Source organism: Tursiops truncatus, chromosome 13 (genome assembly GCF_011762595.2).
Source record: "Tursiops truncatus isolate mTurTru1 chromosome 13, mTurTru1.mat.Y, whole genome shotgun sequence".
In the NCBI taxonomy this organism is placed as follows: domain Eukaryota; kingdom Metazoa; phylum Chordata; class Mammalia; order Artiodactyla; family Delphinidae; genus Tursiops; species Tursiops truncatus.
In genome coordinates, this window is record NC_047046.1 from 40684488 (window position 1) to 40705606 (window position 21119).

General features: G+C 43.0%; 1 long non-coding RNA gene across 1 annotated transcript in view; it reads left to right on the forward strand.

Moving 5' to 3' along the window:
- Window positions 1-20456, forward strand: part of LOC141276259 (uncharacterized) — a 110386-nt gene extending 89930 nt beyond the window's left edge. Inside the window, exons 2-3 of the long non-coding RNA XR_012325528.1 lie at window positions 1926-2037; window positions 20387-20456. This is a non-coding gene — a long non-coding RNA (uncharacterized lncRNA). The remainder of the gene's footprint in view (window positions 1-1925; window positions 2038-20386) is intronic.
- The last annotated feature ends 663 nt before the right edge of the window (window positions 20457-21119 follow it).

Sequence of the window (21119 nt, forward strand, 5' to 3'; positions counted from 1 at the left end):
AAAGCAGTTCTGCCAGGCAGTTGGTAGCAAGATCATGACAAAAATTTGATTTTGGTCTTGTACTTTTTTCTTCCTACCTGCGTTTTTCTTGGCATAGAAGATAGGATTAAGAAGTAATCTATATTTAACATGAAATTTCTCTGCCATTATGGTTAGTTTTGTAAATGCTGTCTTTTCCTAAGGATAAAGTTTTAGGTTTTAAGTCAGCTGGTGTATAAATATTTGCCCATCATGGTGTTTCTTGGAAGTGCTTTCTGAAAAAGCGATTCAGTATTTCTAATATATAAAAACAATGTTTTTTCAAACTTTGGAGAGAGATTATTCTGTTTGTTCAGGGACATTGATTAAGAAATAGGTTACCACCTATTTTAGGGCCTTTGAACATAAAGTTACAATGAAATCTCATTAAGTGGTGAATATTTTGCCCTCTTTAGTGGAATTTTTCTCCTTGAGTGCAGTTTTCAACCTTCTATATTAATTAACTCAAAATGTTTTTTTCCAGCTCAGTCCCTGAATAGCTCTGTCAGACCATATTCCTAACAAACACTTTCATGCTAATACTTCACATTACTCCTCTGCCTGATCATTTTAAGAGTAATAACTTATCACAAGTCCAACAACATGCTCTGCATTTCAAGGCCCTCCCTAACTTGACCTCAGCAAATGACCCTGCCTTTTTTTCTTGCTACCTTTTCAGTGTATCTCCTTCATCTTCTTGTCATCAACGTGAGGCTCCCAGAATGCAGCATCTGTGACCCTGGGAGCTCGTTAACATGCAGAATCTTAGGAGCCACCCAGCCCAGCTGAGGAGAATCTGCACTTTAATGAGTTCCTGAGAATGTTCCAGAGAACATTCCTTTGAGAAGCCAGGCTCCTGTAGCTTCTGGCCACCTTCTTGCCTCCATGCCTTTGCATACACTGTTCCCTCTGTCTGAAATACCATCTCTTCCTCCCTCCACTTAGGTCAATCTCTATTCATTTTTGGGGGGCTAGTCAGTTGAGCTTTCACTTTCTTCCTTATACCAGGTTATGATACATTTCTAAATTAAGTCTTATTTTGGAGTTAGTTTTTGAAAACATATCATAAGACAAAAATCACATAGAGTCAAAAGTATCCTTGAAAACATTTTAAGTTGCTCATCAAATGTAGCACAGATGTCTTAGGGTATCTTATTCTGTCTGTTAACACATCTACACATGGTCACAGTTTCCTCCCAAGTCAGACACTTTGCTGTTTCATTGGTTAAATACCAGGTATATTGAACGGCTTGTGTTTAGACATCACATTGTATAGAGAGTATGTCTCCCCCACCTCCAAGTGTATATAGTTGAACTTCCATAAGCTAAATGTGTGTAAGAAGTAACTCCCCTGAAGTCGGGTCTGAGAGATGTTACCACTTGTTTTTATTGCCATGTTGAGTTGGATCTGGTCAGAGCAAACATGAACTCTTAGGACTATTTAGAAAAATATGTTTCGGATTCTTCCGAGTTAATTGTGAACCATTCCCTTTGCATTAAAAAAAAGGAACCCAAATACTCAGTGCACTAAAAACTAAGAGAAAAACATTTTCTAAATTAACCATGAGGTTTATTTGTAATGGGAGAGAATCTATATATAATAAGGAAACAAAACAAGAAGAAAGAGAAGGAGGAGGAAAAGGAAAAAAATCCCTGCATAAAGTTGTAACAGAGAAAAAGACATTTTAGGTAGATTAATGTTGCCTGATAGGAACTGATTAATGTCCCCTCAAAAGTCCCATGTTGAAGCCCTAAGGACCCTTAAGGACGTAATTAAGTTTAAATCAAGTCATAAGAGTGAGGCCCTAATCTGATAGGACTGGTGTCCTTATAAGAAGAGGGAGAGACCACAGCTCAGTTAATATCTCTCTCCCCCTCTCCTTTTCTCTCTCTCTCCATCTGCACAGAGGAAAGGCCATGTGATGAAACACTGAGAAGTTCTCAGCAGCCATCTGCAAGCCAGGAAGAGAGGTCTCACCAGAAACCAACCTTGATCTTGGACTTCCAGCCTCCAGAACCGTAAGTAAATACATTTCTGTTGTTCCATCGACTCTCTGGTATTTTGTTATGGCGGTCGCGTGGTATTTTGTTATGGCGGTCGCGAGCTAAGACATTCGTTAACTGAAATTAACATTCGTTAATTCTGTACTGAAGACAGAATGCGTCAATGTTTTCACCTGAGGTCTCATTATTTTGCCTGTGCTAACGGTATAACTGCAGTGTTATAATTCATTGTGTGGCTATTGTTCTATCTGTCTCAGAAATTGCTTCCTGCTTGATAACATTTGTGAGCTGAATGGAGTAAAATGACTTACTTATTCTTATAACTGTTTAGATTCTAGTTAGCTACTGTCTCCAAATATTTCCCAGTGCGCTCAGGGTTTTCAAGTGGATTGAACTACCTAGGTCCTGAAAAAAAGTGATATTGAAATTGAAATCCATAGTTTGCTATGGTAATGATGTTATTGTAGCAGAAGTATGATGGGAATCTTAAATAGTTGTTGCTTGACTTCTTTAGCTAATAAAACATTCTTCCAGTAAATTAGAGCCATACAGGTGGGAAGTCTCCTCCTACAATATAGCCTTTTCAGTGAGGTGCTACGTTCAGAGCTCACATTCTCTTTTTCCTTTAATGAAGAAAAAAAGACTGTAGGAGGTAAAATTCAAAGTTGCTAAAGTTGAAATTTAAGAGAAGTGGAAAATGTGGACCCGAGTGTGCTCTTCCTCTAATGAGGAATCCCATCCAGCGTTCAGGATTAATGATGAGAAGCGGCCGTCTAAGGAACTTTTGTCAGCTTATGTTTGGTGCATGTACACCTGTTAATGTTGTGTATTTCACAATATTCGGCATCTAATATCCATGGCTGTCAGAGGGCTGAACAAATATTTCACTAGTGTTGTTTTATGGTGGGGTTAAGATGCAGTGGGGGATTTATACAGCTGGGGGGCCCTTAGATTCATTCTCTCTAAATAATGTTTTGTTTCTTTCTTGGTTTGAAATGTGTCCAGGTAGCCATACTGCCAGGGAAAATCACTTCAAGCACATACATGAACATTTTTGTTAAGCATAACATTTCGCTACCCTCTGCTTCTTGAATTAAAGAAATGTAAGACCCAGACTTTGGTTGTTTCAAAAGTATCAGTCTGATTGGGGCCACATGATGGAGTGGAGAGAGCTTTCTGAAAATCAGGAGGTTGGGGTTTTAATTCCATTCCTACTTCTGACTACCTACATGTGACGCTTAATTTTGTGCATCAACTTGGATGGGCCACAGTGCCCAGCTGTGTGGTCAAACATTATTCTGGATATCTATATATTGGGTGTTTTTGGATGAGATTAACGTTTACATCAGTGGACTTTGAGTAAAGCAGATTTCCCACCATAATGTGGGTGGGCCTCATCCAATCAGGTGAAGGCCTGAATAGCACAAAAGACCAACTTCCCCAAGCAAGAGGGAATTCTGTCAGTAGGTGGCCTTCGGACTTGAACTGCAGTATTGAGTCTTCTCTGGGTTTCCAGTCTGCCAGCCCACCTAGCAGATTTTGGACTTGCCAATCTCTGTAATCACATGAGCCAGTTCTTTAAAATCAATCTCTTTCTCTCTCTCTGCACATCCTATTGGTTCTGCTTTTTGGAGAGGCTTGACTAATACACTGTGTAATTCTGGTCTCATCCTTTCTCCTCTCTGAGGGTCAGGTGTGCAATCCGTAAAGAGAGGAAATAGCACTGTATAACCTCTGAGGTCTTCTAGAGAGAAAACTTTTAAAAACCTGCTAATTTTGAAATGTAAACTTTTCATAAAGAGTAATGAAAGTAAATTCCAGAGGGACATTAGATAAAAATATGAAGACACCTCCTCATTCACTGACATTTTGTTTAAGATTTAGAGGCCGTTTGGTAAGTCTCTGTGATGCTAAAATACACAGATCTCAGTATAGTTGCCCAAACATGAGACATTCTGGCTGAGTCCTGCTGCCAAGGCTGTCTCTTTGGTCACAGTCCTACCCTCCCACCCATCACCACCCTGTGGGAATTCTGCTGCTCTCTATGAGCATTGGTACCCTCCAGGTGCAGGCTCAGACCTCCCAGTTCCTGAGCCAGGCAAGAGGACCAAGGCAAGAGGAGCATCAGTTGATCAGACCCCAGCTGGTGTCCAGGCTGGTCACAGCCAGCCATTCCATCACCACTGCTGTTTGCCTATTGTGTGATGATTTCTTTGATTCTTAATCATTTTCCCTGGCAGCAAAATGAACCCATATTCATTGCACGATAGCATGAAACAGAAGAAAAAAAGTCACCCGTTGTAGGCCCTAAAGATAATCCCTATTCACATTTGATGTATTTTATTCCTTCTCTAATCCAGGTAATAATACAATTTAGCCTTCCTAGCCCTCCCTCTGGAGGATCATCTTGTTCTAGTGTAACTGCGCGAGGAGTGTTCCTTCATTTCCAGTCCTGGATCAGTTAGGCCACCAGGTATGGGTGTGCAGGTTGCACACTGCAGAGTCTGGAAGGCAACTCATCTTTTCACTGTTGATCCTTTAATTTTCTAATAATCCCACCACAGGCTTTGTGTTTAATGGATTTTCCTGAAGGCTTTCAATTAATGCAGGGGACTTAGATTATATCCCTGCCCAGAACAGAGAATCAGTTAAAACTGAAGATTAGACGCCACTGTGTTTAAACATTCTGAACAAGGGACTGTTTCTCTCAGGCTGCTTGTTACTTATGCCTAAACTTCTCGTCATATTCCTGGGACCAGTTCCTGTCCACTTCTCTTCAGCTAGGACCTCAAAGCTCTAGCTCCTTAGGAGAAAGTTCTAAATTCCAGTTACTTTGTTATAGGGAACATTTTAATTCTTCTTCTAATCCTATCTTTTCAGACCATGTCCAGGGTACCTTACTTTTCACAACCAAAGAAAGGCCCAGAAAAGTGTTATCTTAAAAGATTGGGGGGACTTCTTTGGTGGCGCAGGGGTTAGGAAATCCACCTGCCAATGCAGGGGACATGGGTTTGAGCTCTGGTCCGGGAAGATCCCACATGCCACAGAGCAGCTAAGCCCGTGCGCCACAACTACTGAGCCTGCGCTCTAGAGCCTGCGGGCCACAACTACTGAGCTGTGTGCCTAGAGCGTGTGCTCCACAACAAGAGAAGCCACCACAATGAGAAGCCTGCGCACCACAACAAAGAGTAGCCCCCGCTCGCCGCAGCTAGGGGAAGCCCACACGCACCAACGAAGACCCAATGCAACCAAAAATAAAACAAACAAAAAGAGATTGATTCCCTCTCTAAGACAAATTCTCTACCCTCCTCTGTGTGCGTGTATAGATACTCAAAGTGAAAAAAAGGCAGTGTTCTTCAGTTTTTAAATTGGTTTTTATTTTCCTCTCATGTTTGCCTATTTGCTCATGGCAGAAAGTTGGTAAACTTGGCCTGAATCATTGTTTTTGGGATATGTGCACATCAAGCTTTAAATTGACTACCAGGGTTGTTTCATAGTGGTTGGGGAGGATCCATGGGCTGGTCCTCGTGCTGTCTTTGGGAATTCTTCTGGCTTTTTCAAAGATGTGTGTTGTCTCTGCTGTTGTGTCATTAGAGTGAACCGTGAGGTACCAGCTGGTGTGACTCAGCGGTACTCCTTTCGGTGTTGGCAGGGTTGGGGGTCCTCCTTTCGCTGGCTCAGCCCCACCTCAGCTCTGCCGTGCTGCAGATCCCCTGAGGCTTGGCCACCAGCCATTCAGGAGCCGGCCTAGCCTTTTCAGTCCTCAGCTCCACTCCGGGGTCACTTTGCAACTCCTCCTGGCCGGGTTGCTGGCCGTGATCTGCATCCTCCCCTGGGAGCATGCAGGAGCATCTGGAGCATGGCTCCTGTGTCAACCTGAAGCCCAGGGAGACCCAAGGCCCTACTTCCTGATCTTGCTCTATATGCCACACTGCAATTTGGGTCCTTCTGTGGCTCCTGGGTGGGCTCGGGGATGCCCAGGGACTAGGGTGGCCAGATGTAGCAAATACAAATACTGGATGCCCAGCTAAATTAGAATTTCAGATAAACAATGAATAGTTTTTAGTATTATTAAGTATGTAATGTTTGGGACATACTTACACTCAAAATTATTTGTTGTTAATATGAAAATAAAATGTAACTGGGAATCCTGTATTTTATCTGGCAACCCTACTAGGGACCCAAGGGGACAAAGGGGTTCAACCTCTCCTTCGGTTTCCTTTCTCATTTCCTTTGCATGGAATGAAGGTCTGCAGGCAGGCTCTGTAGTCTGATGAGTTCCTGCTGACTTTGCCCTTCCCATTTGAGAATTTTTGTTTTAAATCTAAGCTTATTGATAAATTAGGGTTATATTGGAAAGAGTTTTATATCGACATCCTTTTCATTTAGCACAGTAATTTTTTCCAAAGCGTGATTTTTAATGGCTCATGAATTTCACGTATGGCTTGATTTTTGACTGGGCTTATGATGTTTTAATTCAGAAGTGTTTATCGAGCAGCTCTTATGTGCTGAAGTATTGTTTTGGTGGTGAACAAGTCAGAATAGACCTTCTGTGGCAGTCAGAAAGACAGACAATAGAGATAAGTAAGTTTCAGCTCGTGATGGGTGCTATGTGGACCACAAACCAGTAAGAGTGACAGTATGGGGTGAGAATGGGAACAGTAGATGTGCCCACCACCTTTGGCCTCAATTGATTGGTTCAGGGAAAGACACATGATCGAAACTGGGCCAATAAGAATCTTTCCTTGGGCCAAGAGAGAGGTCCAGGTAGTCTGTCTGAGAGCAGCATTTGCAAGATGCAAAATTCAAGCACTGGTGGTGGCTGTGTTTACCGTTACATGAAGAAATAAGTGGTGAGAGAGAATAAAGACATCATGCAGATAAAAGCGGTGATGAGGGACAAGAGTCTTGGAGGTGTTTTAGTTTCTGCGTTCAGATGTTCCTGATACCCTGGGCTCCCACCCTCCCCCACCATCTCCCTGCCTTTCCAGTTTGGGTATTCAGCCCTTCCTGAAATCCTGTGAGTCATAAATTATATTTTTGCTTAAGCTGTTTGATTTGAATTTCTATCATGATAACCTGTAGTCCTGACTAATATTAAATGGAAACACAATAGAGAAAATAATTTATAACAGCTATCCATACCCAGACCCATCCAGGGTTCTCTCTGTCTACCTCCGTGTGCTAAAGATAACTTGTCTCTCTCTCCCTAAATGTTTGTACTTCTCCATACATCATTATTAATCCAAATGGATCCTCAGATTCAGAGAAATGAGTGGGTTTTTTTTGTTTTAACAAATCTTTTCAAAGACTTCGACTTAGTTTTCACAGAAACAACAATTCTACTTCTTTTCCTGTTTACAAGTCATATGGTGTACATGTGCACGATATAAACATATTAATAACAAACACACAGACTCTTCCTGGCATTCTGCTACAGGAGTGTGTAGCCTCTTGGCCTCTGGGCTTCAGCATGCCATGGTGAAGAATTTTTATTTTAAATCTATGCTTATTTATAAATAAATAAGGGCATCAGTGAGAATGCTTTACAGAGAAAAGTCAGCGGGGGGAGGATGGTTAAAAGAGCTTCAGCTGTATCTGACCCTAGCCTGGACTTCCCATGGCTGTGCAGTTCTCGTGATTTCTAGATTTATGATGGTGATAACTCTGGGGGCCCCACCATCAGACTTCCTGCCTTCCTGGCCTCTCCTGAGAGGCCTCTGGCCATTTCCCAGTCTCTCTCGTCTTCATTTCCAGCTTCCTATTCTCCTCTGGGTGGTGCTGGTGATCTGAAGGCAGAACCCACTCTCTCTGGACTGGCCATCTACTGGGGCAGCTGTAGAGGGGGCCCAGTGTAGGGATGCCATCCTCTGTCTCCCTACATCTTCATTAAAATCCACTATTCCTTGCATGAGTTGTTTTTGATTTTCTGCAAAGAGAGAAGAGGGCAGAGCCCATATCTGATATTTATGAGATGTGAAGGGGATGGGTGTGGGCAGAAGAGGTAGGTGGTAGGTTGATCCATACATTGAACTAACCAATGGAAGCAGGGGCTTAGGGCAAAGGTGACTAGTAATCCATAGGAGCCCTGGGGTAGACAGTGAACTTCTTACAAGTATGAAATGGGAGTTGAAGACATCTCCTGTAGAGCTTAAGAGGTATGGAAACCCCAATAGTAGCTGATTACCTAGGATAAACTAAATTTCTTTCCAAAATACATTCTTTTTCCCTGATATCATCATTTTAATTCAGGCCTAGAGACTTTAATCAGACAGTAATCTGAATTACGGTCCATCTTATCATTTACCCTCAAAACTATTATGTCTCTTCTCTCTGGTTAACTAAAGAATAAAAGCCCATCCAGAATTAAACTGTCATCAGCGACAGTGTGGTTAGAATCAAACTGCATTAATGGGTTTCTTTTTCTTTATTAGTTCTTTAGTGTCCACAAAATTGCCCCCACAAGTATACGCTGTCTTGAAGCATTCATGTTTGGAAAAACATGGTAGGCATGTTTGCAGTTCATGACCAGCCTGTGCTCAGTTCTTTAAAAGCGCCCTTTGGTCCTGGCTGGAAGAATGGGCCTTGTGGCCATGTGTAGACCAGATGGCCTAGTTTCCCCAGCCTTATTGGATGAAGGGTAGATACCTGACCCATGCTGAGAGAATCAGATTCTTTCTCTCAAAATACTTACTATAAAACTCTGAAACAGCTTAGGCAGTGGTGATTGCTGGGATGGAAGGTCTTAATGGTTCGGGGTCCTGGACAGCCATGATACTGCACTCATGAGAGAAGAGAATCTGTGTGGGTGAATCGGAGCAGTGTGGAATTTTATGGGAAAAGGTATTTTCTTCTCAGAATGAGGGAGGCAGTAAAATTAGGAATCAATTATGTGAGCAAATATGGTATAAGTTAAAAACATGCCCTTCTTAGGAGGCAAGCGTGTGGATAAAGATATTATTATAAAATATCTAATAATAAAGGGTAAAAATGACATTTGGCTATTTTTGAGATTAGGTACTGCATTAAAAAAAACTTTAAACAGTATCTTGTATGCAGTCAGTAGATTCATAAAGTTAATTCTAGAACGGAGTATTTAGTACAGAGATCATCCAGTACCTCAAGGCCAAACCTCACCCATGCCCACCACTTATGGTTAAACTCCTTAATATGGCCTCATGGGCTTCTGTCACTGGGACCAAAATTTTCCCTTCCAGCCTCACCACTCATTCCCCCTTTGTGGGCATTCTGTATTGTGCTCACACTGGGATACTTGCCATTTCTTGAACATGCTGTATATTTTGTCCTGGGTCTTGGAAGATGAGTCTTGGCAGAAATGGTAACGTGGGTAATGAGAAAATAAACTCAGAGTTGGTCCAAGTCAAAAGCTAAAAGCTGACCCCTATTGTGGGCTCAGTTGGGAGACAGAAGTGATTAGCCTAATAAGCAGATCCGGGTTCCAAGGAATGATTTTAGGCTAAAACCACAAGGGTGTCCTCTTGAACCTTAAGATACTTCTGTTTAGATAACAGCACATACACCTCATTTTCCACATATAATCTGCATAACGCAGGAGTGATATATTTTGAAAAATCCATAAGAACAATCAGTTCCTTGCTGCTAACTTAATTTTTGCTTTGATGGGCCAGGATTGAGGTATCTTATCATTCTCTTGTCTATCCGTTCTCCCAGGTCATTTTTGTCAGCTGTCTGATCCTCTACACCAGCTTGACCTTCACTTCTTCTTGGGATGCTGGTGCTACTCACTCTGAGCTTACTAGATGGTTCTAAATAGCCTCTTTCCAGTAGATCCTCCCATTCCTGACCTGCTGTGAAATTGCCAAGCTCTGTAGCTCTTCAATTTCCTCTTTTATTTGAGTAGATCTCCACAGACATTTAAAAAGGACACGCAGTCCTTTCAAAGCTGTGTATCCAGTTTCTAATTTACTACTTAAGACCTACACTCTGGGTGAATGTGACAAGCTGAGTTCTCAGCCCTCAACAAATTTTAGACAGCATTTTAAACAGCCCTCCCTACATTGGGGATTAATAACTGTGCTTCCTTTTCTAAGTAATCATTTATTTGTAAACATTAATGTGTGTAGTATTTTGGCCACTAAAAAATTTTTTGTTCCGGAAGTATATTAGAAATACCCGAGTAGTATAATATTGAGATAGATTTGAAAATGAACATATTTTTCTGAAGGGAGATGAGGCTGAAAGAAAATGATTTACTCCAGAATTCACTGAATCCATAGTTAATTATGTAGTGCCTTGTGACAATTCTCCTATTGTTTATTTCTTTGTTCATTCACCTGTTCATTCATTCATTCATTGAATATCTCTACTCATCGCCTTCTGGGCATTAGAGGTATCCCTGGACCCACCGGGGGTGTAATACCAACAACAACAATAACAACAATAGCAATATAATAAGAGACGGTGTTTGTTGAGTTCTTATTATGTGCCACACATACACTAATTATTTTAGATGCATTATAGCAATTTATCCAAACAACCCCATATCACAGATGGGAAAGCACCATTACCTGATAGAGATTAAGTAACGTGACTCAAAGTCACACGGTTAGGACATGGGAGAGCTGGTGCCTGACTCCAGAACTCTTACCTTCCACCAGCATATACTCATCTGAATAGGACCAGCTCAGGGCCTGAAATAAGCCCGAGTCCCTTTAACACTGACCTGACTGGGTCTCGGCCATTAGCCTCAGCAGCAGGTCACTTTCTCCAGCACCTGTGAAGGTCTAGGGCGAAGGTGTACACTCAGGTCTTAGTTTCTTCTGACTTGCTGCCTGCTCTGGGTTATGGGGCCATTAGACCCCTCTATTCCAGTGCTGATGCTGTACTCAAAAGCATTTGCTGATTTGACTGTCTTTGTGAAAATGTCCAGACAAGGTTCATTCATTTTCTGAGCTCCGCCTTTTTTCTTATCCCATGAAATGATATCAGCTCTTGCACACTTAACATCTGAACTTGGAAACTATCAGGACCCTGAAAAAGCATAGGGCAGCTCACTGTGGAGATAATTTCCAGTTTCTATTAAAATTCTCACTTTCTTTAGTTCATTGAGTCTGGAGACAAAGATGAAGTCAGTGTATCAAGGTGAAGGGTTATCATCAAATACTGAACCTGTGGCGGATTCTCCATATTCTGAGCCAGATTTCACTATTCTCTTCTCTCCTCCTCAAAGTTAATAAAGCATTTCTGCCCTTTCATTTCTTCCTTAAAAATCTTTTGTACTTAGAAAAAAAAAATGAGTCATGAGAGAGTGTTATCCACAAAGAATGTGTAAGACTAGACCTAGTTGGGGAAGGTACGTTAATTTGGTGAGGGAGTGTCTTTGAGAGGACTGAATCTATATCTAGTAAATCATGAATGAGATACCGAGTGACTGTTGATGGATTGTGTAAATTTATTGAGAAAGGCAGAGAAAAGCCTAAATTTAAATTTAGAATAGAAAGAATTAAACATTTAGGATGGCTTGGTCTGTTCAGACTGCTGTGATAAAATATGAATGAATAGGTGGTTTATAAAGCCAACAGAAATTTATTTCTCACAGTTCTAGAGGCTGGAAAGTCCAAGATCAAGGTGCCGACAGTCTGCGGCAAAGAGAACTGAGCAGATCGGCAAGGCGGATCTGAAGAGAGAGACTTGGAAATCCCAGCTTATTTAGTTTCCGTGGGGCCCAGCTACACCTTTACCACTACCTCTATTACTCTTGTTGCTGTTAGTACCAGTTAGCCTTTTTAAGTAATTACTATGTTCCAAGCACTAGGCTAATCTTTTGATGTGCGTTTGATAGTCTCCATAGCCGTATGACCGGGGCACTCTTATTATCTCCATTTTATATGTGAAGAAACTGAAGCTCTGAGGCGGCAGGTGAGTTACTTCAGGACACCAGTTAGTAAATGACATAAGAACTTGAGGTAGGCTGAACTCTTTGCAAATGGGCCCCATAATATTACTCCACATACTTAAAATATCCTTGTGATAAACTGGCTTTGTCGGGTACCTGTTCCTTACAGCCAGCAGATACCTTAGGTGGCTGGCTAATGGAGCTCAGACTGGAGGCAGCAGGGTGAGGTAGTTCTCTATCTTTCTATTATTATATAAAACTGCAGGCATTTTAAATAGAATCATAGCAAAATAAGCCATCTCTTGAAAATGTTCAGAGTTAAACATCTACGTAAGTGTTTTGGTTTGAATATTCATTTCTTGAGTTGTATGAATAAAATGAGACATCTGCCCTTTGTGAGCATCTGAGCTCTGGCCAGAGAAGCAGGAGTTGGGTGGGGCTGGTACAGAGTTAATACAAAGAGTGCACACATACACATGCACACCGAATACTGTCTGCAAATTCAATAAATCCTACCCTCTGTGCACACGTGGACCATGTGTTCTAAATATATGTAGAGGTAGTTAATATCAACAAAAGAAAGATTCATGTAAAGTAGTCACTGAATTCATACTAGCTTTTTTGTCGTATGTTGTCTATATCTACAGACACTCTGGGATTATATGTCTTGCCTTTTTACGAAATTTAAGTAAGTAGATCCTCATAATCAAAGGTTGAGAGTCACTATTGTAAATTATGCCAGAAGAGTAACTGAGTGTTTATAACGGGAAGGCAGACGAGCAGCTGTCACTCACATGTCCTATACACAAGGCAGCAGCTCTTACTGCTAAGAACACTCTTTGTGGATAATCCCGATAGAGCCTCACACCCTCAATAGGGTGACCAAGAAGCCACTACCAACCTTTTGGGGTTAGCCTGTGAGATACTGCCTTTTTTTGTTTAGAAAAGGAAGAACTCACGTTCAGTGACCATCATTTTGTATTTCCTAGGGTCCAGAAGGAGCATTGAGGGTCAAGACCTGACGTGTCTTGCTTATCTGGCTATGTGTCAATGTTCTTGGTTTAGCAAATCTGGGGCCTTTTTCGTTTCAGCTTGTCAAGTCGGTAAAACAAAACTCAACTCTGTATATGTAAACTCACATTGTTGAGCTTCTGTAGAGAGCAGGTAAGTGGAGGAGTAAATGTTACGGCATGATTGAAATTTTAAGTCTTTGAACTCCCAAAGCAACAGCAATCCAGTCCCCCCTCCCTTGAATTTTTGGGTTATTAGTCTCATCCCGTTTAAAAATAACATAGACTGTGGCAAGGTGGTGTGGAAGTTCTCTGGAGCTTTAGTCACGAATGACCTCATCTTCAAATGGTCAGTGATAATAAACAAGAAGAAAGGATTTCCAAGGGGGCAGAGCATGAATAAGGGAAGATTTTAAAATTAATTTTTCAAGTTAATTAAAATGTCCGAAAGCACAATAAAACTGCAGAAAACCTGGCAAGGGAATGGCAGCAGGCCTGATTAATGCAAGTCCACCGTCTTCTGAGGGTAATAGTAATAATGATGAGATTATGGTTATGGAAGAACCTGCTAAAGAGAAATATGATGTATGTGGAATACAAACTGCGTCCCAGTTACTATTTTATGGTGCACAATGGATCTTATTAAGGAGGAATAGCTGCAAGAATTACCACCGAATTGCTCAATAAAAGTATTGTGTAATTAACATGCTGTAGCAGCTGGAGCAATGCCTCCCATTGATATTCCATATTCTCCATTCATTTCCAGTTTGCTAAGGGGGTGTGAGTTCTCACTAAGACTGTCTGTTTATCCAGTCACTCAGCAAACATATATTGAGCAGGGCACTGTGCTAGGAGATATGAGGGCATGATGATGCATAAGGCACTGCTTTTGCTCTCAGGGGGCTTCTGATCAAATATGGGAGTTAAGATATGAATGCAACGAACTCCACTACAAAGCAGATTGTCTCGAAACCTCCCATTGAGAGGTCAAAAGAGAGAGAAATTACTTTTGGCAAAAGGGATTTAATAAAGGCCCTGGAGAATATATAGCACTTGAGAAGGGCTTTGATTTTGATGTTGGTAACGATCATAATAATTTTCTACTTGTAAGTTCTTAAATTTTGAAAAAAACTAAATGGTATGTAATGTCACTTAGGCAAGTAGGAAACTATGGAAGAATATCTGGGGTGAAAAGTGTTGTTAAAGTAAATAAAGGGGGAGGGGCTAAACTTATGGGATGTGTTTTGTGAAAACAGAAAGGAGAGAACTGTTGTCAGTAACACTGTGGAGACAGAACTAATAAAACCTGAATGAAGGAAAGGAATAGGTCAAAGATGACCACAGACTTTTGAGTCTGGTTTACTAGGGGGATGCCCTGATGAATGCCAACCACCTGGTGCATGACAGAGCATTGGGAAAATAATGATGGTGTGTTGGTACAAAGACGATGTACCTGGAGAGGGGCTTCTCCATCATCCAGCTGAGGCTCACGCCTAGTATGAGGTTGAACTTGAGTTAACGCCTCTTACATCCTGTGATAATACAGGGTTTATGCGCTATACTAGAATATGCTTGTGACATGAGACACATTGACATGGAATAAGATGTTCCTCGGGCAGGTGTAGAAGATGATTCAGACATCACCCGTTTAGGCATCAATGTATTTCAGGATCACTTAGAATGACAGCTGAGCTTTTCTGTCTCCAAGGTGGAGACAGTTGGCTTAAGCTCAGTCCTGAGGCCCTGGAAGGATTCTGGGCTCACAATCATGGGATACAACTGTTTTGTAGCTCAGATTTTATAAGGTTATCTTCAGTTCTCCTTTTTATTTTCTTTTAGCACCAAAGAAGGCATTCCAGCCTTCCTTTTTCATTGTGTTTCCATTATTTCCGGCTATATTTTCCTTCTCCAGCTGCCTTTACTTCTGGCATCAGAGCTGATGGGCCAGAAAGTGTTGAAGTGTGGAAGCCAGTTAATTTTCCCAGAGTGTGGTGAAGCAGAACCACTAACATGGAAATGAAGAATTGCCAAGAAATTTGAGCTGGGGTGGGTTATAGTCTGAAGGCTCAAATTCAATACTAGCCTCATAAACTTAGTTCATTTTCAGCTCCTCTGCCTCCTTAGCCCCTTGTAACAATTTTACCAGTAAAACATAAAGTTTCTGACTCTGTTACTTCTCAGGTCTGTTCTGACCCCTGTAGTTCTGAGTCACAGTCCTAGTTTGGGTCCGTGCTTTCTTTAACAAGGACTAGTACAACCTTCCACCTGGCCTTCTGAACTCTATCTTCTCTTCCAAGCTATCCTGTGCACTGCACTGTACAGTTAGCCCTCAGTATTTGTGGGGCTGCATCACAAATTCAACCAACTGTAGATGGAAAATATTCAGAAAAAAAAATCCAAAAAAATTCCAGAAAGTTCCAAAAAGCGGAATGTGAATTTGCTGTGAACTGGCAACTATTTTCGTAGCATTTATATCGTTTTAAGTATTAAAAATAATCCAGTGATGATTGAAAATACACGGGAGGTTGTGCTTAGGCTACATGCAAGTACGACACCGTTTTATGTAAGGGACTTGAGCATCGTGGATTCTGGTATCTGCGGGGGTCCTGGAACCAATCCCTTGTGGATGCCTAAGGACGACTGTATGTTATTTTCATTTTGAAAAATTTCTAAAGTCTGTGTGACTCTGTCCTCTGGCGTCCTTGTCACCTGCCACAACCCCACTCACTTTCGCTCTTGTTGGTGAACAGCTTTACGGCACTTCACACCTGACTTACTTAAGGCCGCATCAGAAAGGTCGTAAGGACCACTCGTTCCTCCTAAAACGCCATTTCTCTTCCTCTCTCTCTCATATGCCTCAGATATCTTTTCCTTCCGAGGTCTTTCTTTTTAGGACCAGGCAAGCTGTTTCTTTTTGTTTTTTTTTTTAATACCTTTATTGGAGTATAATTGCTTTACAATGTTGTGTTAGTTTCTGCTGTATAACAAAGTGAACCAGCTATATGTATACATATATCCCCATATCTCCTCCCTCTTGTGCCTCCCTCCCACCCTCCCTATCCCACCCCTGTAGGTGGTCACAAAGCACCGAGCTGATCTCCCTGTGCTATGCGGCTGCTTCCCATTAGCCATCCATTTTACATTTGGTAGTGTATGTATGTCAGTGCTAACCTCTCACTTCGTCCCAGCTTCCCCTCCCCGCTCCCCGTGTCCTCAAGTCCATTCTCTACGTCTGTGTCTTTATTCCTGTCCTGCCACTAGTTTCTTCAGTACCGTTTTTTTAGATTCCATATATGTGTGTTAGCATACAGTATTTGGTTTTCTTTTTCTGACTTACTTCACTCTGTATGACAGACTCTAGGTCCATCCACCTCACTACAAATAACTCAATTTCATTCCTTTTCATGGCTGAGTAATATTCCATTGTATATATGTGCCACATCTTCTTTATCCATTCATCTGTTGATGGACACTTAGGTTGCTTCCATGTCCTGGCTACTGTAAATAGTGCTGCAGTGAACATTGTGATACATGTATCTTTTTTCTTTTTAATTAAAAAAAAATTATTTATTTATTTTTGGCCATGTTGGGTCTTTGTGGCTGTGCGTGGGCTTTCTCTAGTTGTGGTGAGCCAGGGCTACTCTTTGTTGTGGTGTGCGGGCTTCTCATTGTGGTGACTTCTCTTGTTGTGGAGCATGGGTTTTAGGCGTGTGGGCTTCAGTAGTTGTGGCATGCGGGCTCAGTAGTTGTGGCTCTCTGGCTCTAGAGCACAGGCTCAGTAGTTGTGGTGCACGGGCTTCGTTGCTTCGTGACAGGTACTTGTATCTTTTTTTTTTTTTTTTTTGGTACATGTGTCTTTTTAAATTATGGTTTTCTCAGGGTATAAGGCAAGCTGTTTCTTAGCCTGGGTGGCATGTATCTTCATCCCCTTTAATGCAAGTGTATTGAATGGAGGTTACCATATACTTCCTCTTTAGAGGCTTGAACCATCCTTACCCCTTTTATTATGATTGGTTGAGAGGGGTACTCTCTCACACACCTCCCTGCTTGCTCTTCCCTCTTGCATTTTCAGCTCTGCTCTTTTGCTATATGAAAGAATTACTACACAGTTAAGCTTAGCCTCCTGCTAAACATAGATTGTAGAAACATGGCTTTAAAAAAAAAAAGGTTCTGTTTTCACATAAATATGGGAAATCCTGGATTAAGCAGAGTTTAATAGATTTCGTTCTGGAGGACTACTTAGATATTTTAATAATATACATTATGGATCTCCAAGAGGGGATGTTTAATGATCCATCAGAATTAGGAATAACTCTCCTCTTTGGGTTAGGTCCTTTGATTCTTTCTTATTGCAATGAAATGTAAATTTCAGGACATCAAGAGATGGAGACTGATCAAAAGAGGTGTGATTGTCTTTTTATTTCCTACACCAGCAGTGCTAAATACCACCTGGATATTTCTTACCCTCTGCCCACCAGTGAAAGGCTCAGGTCTCAGAAGTGCTCAGGGCCCAGGACACACAGGTCACTGTGTCTTTGGGGGATGGTGACAGAGAAAGCGCCTCCTCCCTGAAGCCATGTTCCTGCCAGCAAATAAGGGCAACCCTTCTAGAAAGGGAAATGGGGTCTTAATCCTTCTACTGTTTTCCCCAGGACAGAAATTGCAGGCCAATGGTGACAGCAAAACTCAACATTCTTGCCTCGTTTAGGACACTTAGAGGCAGGTCTGTTCTCTCTTATTCTTAGTAGAACATTTGAAAAAGCAGACCTAACTTCTAAACGATGAGGGATTTGCACAGGGCAGTCGCAAGCTTCTTATGTTTTCTTCCCTTGCTGTTGATCTGTAAGTTCCATGTCACAGCTTCCTCACCCCAACATCCTCCATCTAGCTCTGAGCCCAGGAGCCTCACCCTACAGATACCTATACTTGCACTCCCTTCCCATGTGGAGGAGAGAGAGGGGGACACTTTTCTCCTATTTCCTCCTCTTTGGTGGTATGCTTCTGGAAGAGGCTGGTCCCTCCACGACCCCACATCCCCTGGGCAGCCCCTCCCAGGGCTCCAGCCCCACTGGCCTGCAGGGGTACACTTTCCCCTTCCCACTGCTGCTACTCTTGGGTGCCTCTACCTCTCCTATGCTTTCTCTTCCCTCTTCCCACAGCTCCACACATAGTCCCTGCCAGTTGTTAAAGCCTCTTGAACCATCTAAGTTTGGTCCTATTTCTTGCTGGACCCTGAATGGTACAGTAAATTTTGGGGGAAGGTACAGAGGTCCTTGCTGTCCCTCATGTAAAAGCCTCAGAGAGCAGTCAGTTTCCCATTGCTGCCTGCTTCCCAGGCAGACAGGAAATGTGGCGGGGTCTCAGGCCCACAGGAGGTCTTCCAGGGCCCTCCAGAACCGTGGGCTCCGTCGTGCTGTGCTTGCCGACCTCTGTGACCACAGAACCCTGTGTGGTGGAGGCACGTCAGGGGACTACTGTTTTACAGAACCCATTTTGCAAAGCCCTAGACCAGAGTGCATTTCATGGGGGTGAGGGTGGGGCACAGTCAGTGTTTTGCTGACGGCTGGTGTATAGGAGCCTGATGGGGCCATGCTGGAGCCACCTGTGTATGTTAGAGAAACCCCTATGTGTGCCTCAGTACACACTGCTCTTGACCTCTATTTTCTTCAACAGTGTCTAAGCCAATCTTGGCTTGATGGAGGGAGGATATACCATAGCTTTTGAAACATGTGCCAGCCAAGGAAGAGGACAGTGAGAGTGAAAGGGTTGGCAGGGTTCTTCCCTTCTCCCTGGAGGTGGAGATGCCCGCCCAGAGGAACCAGTAAGAAGCGATCAGGTCGGTGACTCTGACCTGCTGCTTTCCTGTCTTCTCAGGGGATGACGCTTCCCACTCAGAGGCAAGGGGACGTTGCTGGGTCACAGAAATAGGTGTGGAAATGTCAGGGTCCCCTTTCCCAAAATAGCAAGCTCAGCATAATTTTGGTACGTGTTGGGTTTGGGAGGCATGCTGGGAAGAGAAATGACTTGGCAAAGGGATTGTGTCATCACTGAATTAGTTTGCCGTTCGGAAATAGAAAAGACAGGAAATCAGTTGTTGACTCCTTCTGGAACCCCAAGGTCTGGGTGTAATGGTCAGAGGCCAGGTGGTCCCTTCGAGATGTCAGGGATGAAGCCGGTACATAGGGTGGGCCCGTAGCCGCTCAGGGTGAGTGGGAGGACGCGGTGGAGCCCTGTGTACTCAGCTGGGACCCCTGCGATCCGTGGCCGGCTGGGTCTCTCCTCACTTTCTACCGAGCTGGCTACCTTCTTATTCTCTCGGCTTCCCCGTGAAGCCCCGTTTCTGTGACTCAGCGTCCAGTCAGACTACGTACTGACCCCGTGAGCCCTTGCGATGCTCGCACCCTCCCTGGTTTTTGCTCAGCCTTGCACCGCTCCTGGTGCCATGTCATTCTGTTTCTCTCTCCTCTGGAGTCACAGAGCGGAAGAACTTGCTTTGTCTTGATTCCTCCTGCAGATAGAGGACTCCGCTTTGGGCAAAGATGAATGGGTTACTGGGAATGGTGTTGTAGTGTCATATGGGGCTCTTCTGGAAAACTCTCCCAGGCCGACCAGGCAAACAGCTCTCAATGTCCTCCAGGACCTGATGGGCGTCCTGCCTCACTGCTAACAGGGACGCTGTGGTCTGTGTGAGTGGTGCTCCCTGGTGTGGTGCAGCATGGCAGCCCTGCAGCTGGCATCTCCATGGGGCCATCGGTCAGGGATGAGGCTTTGCTCATATTCTCCCTGTGGGAAGGGCACTGCACGATCAGTGGCCTTTGTCATGCTGTAATCTCTTTTCTCCTCAGCTCTGGGAGGGATTTGGTAATCCAAAGAGCAGAAAATCACCTACTGCACAACCAGTTCTGCTCTCCAGCCCAATCCTGGGCAGGGAGGAAATCAGGGGAAAGGCTTGACCCTCCTAAGATATGCCTAATTATTTTTCAGAGCCCTTCTTAGGCCAGACCTTTGCTTTGAAGCTGTTCCTGACCTCTCTTTAGGGTGACCAATTTGTATGGCCAGGATTTCCCCCTTTTTTAGCACTGACAGTCTTACCGCCCAGAAAGCCCCTCAGTCCCAGGCAAACCGGAATGGTTGGTCCCCCTCTCTCACTCCAGTCTCCCTCCTGAGCCTGCCTGTCTGTTGCTGCACACATGACACTATGTATTCACTGTGTCTTCTCTGTTAGACTGTGGGCTCCATGGAGAGAGGGGCTCTGTCTAGTTCCACTTTATCTGTCCTCACGCCTGGTACTGGTAGGTGCCCCGTAAGTATTTACTGAGCGTGAATCACTGCTCAAGGCTTAGATGCTGGATGAATAGCTCTGCTCCCAGTTTCAGTCTCGGGAACTGACGAGGCGTACATTTCTACCTAAGAATTTGTGCTGTGTACCCCTCAATATTCCACATCTCTGATGGGTCACTGCTTTATTCCTTACAAGGAAAACTGGGAAACCCAAACTTCAGAATGATTGTGGAGGCCTCGTAGTCTCGAGTCACCACCTGTAGCAGGTAAACTCTTATTATTTAAATAAAATAAAAATGAGGGTTGTTTTCTAAATATTTATTGTAGACTACTGGAAAACACAAAGAAGAACATGCAATGACCCACAAGTCCATTACTGGAGAAAATTGCTGTTATTTAATGTATCTCCTTTACAAAACAAAAATTAAATCATAATTTTTTAGCCTATTTTATTATTATTTTCTAATATAAGGTGAACATTTTGTCTTATGTCATAGTCCCTTCCGGCTGCTATAACAAAAATACCATAGACTGGGTGGCTTAAACAACAAAAACGTATTTCTCATAGTGCTGGACGCTGGGAAGGCCAAGATCAAGGTGCGCACAGATTTGGCGTCCAGTGAGGACCCGCTTCCTGGTCCATAGATGTATGTCTTCTCTCTGTGTCCTCATATGGCAGAAGGGGCAAGGGAGCTCTCTGGAGTCTCATTTATAAGGACACTGATCCCATCATGGGGCTCCACCTTCATGACCTAATCACCTCCCAAAGGCCTTGCCTCCAAATACCATCATAACGGGGATTAGGAACATTCAGTCTGTAGCTCCTTGTCAATAGCACTCTTCTACCACATAATTAAAAAAAATTAAAATTCTTTATAAGAAACAGAAGAGGTGGGCTTCCCTGGTGGCGCAGTGGTTGAGAGTCCGCC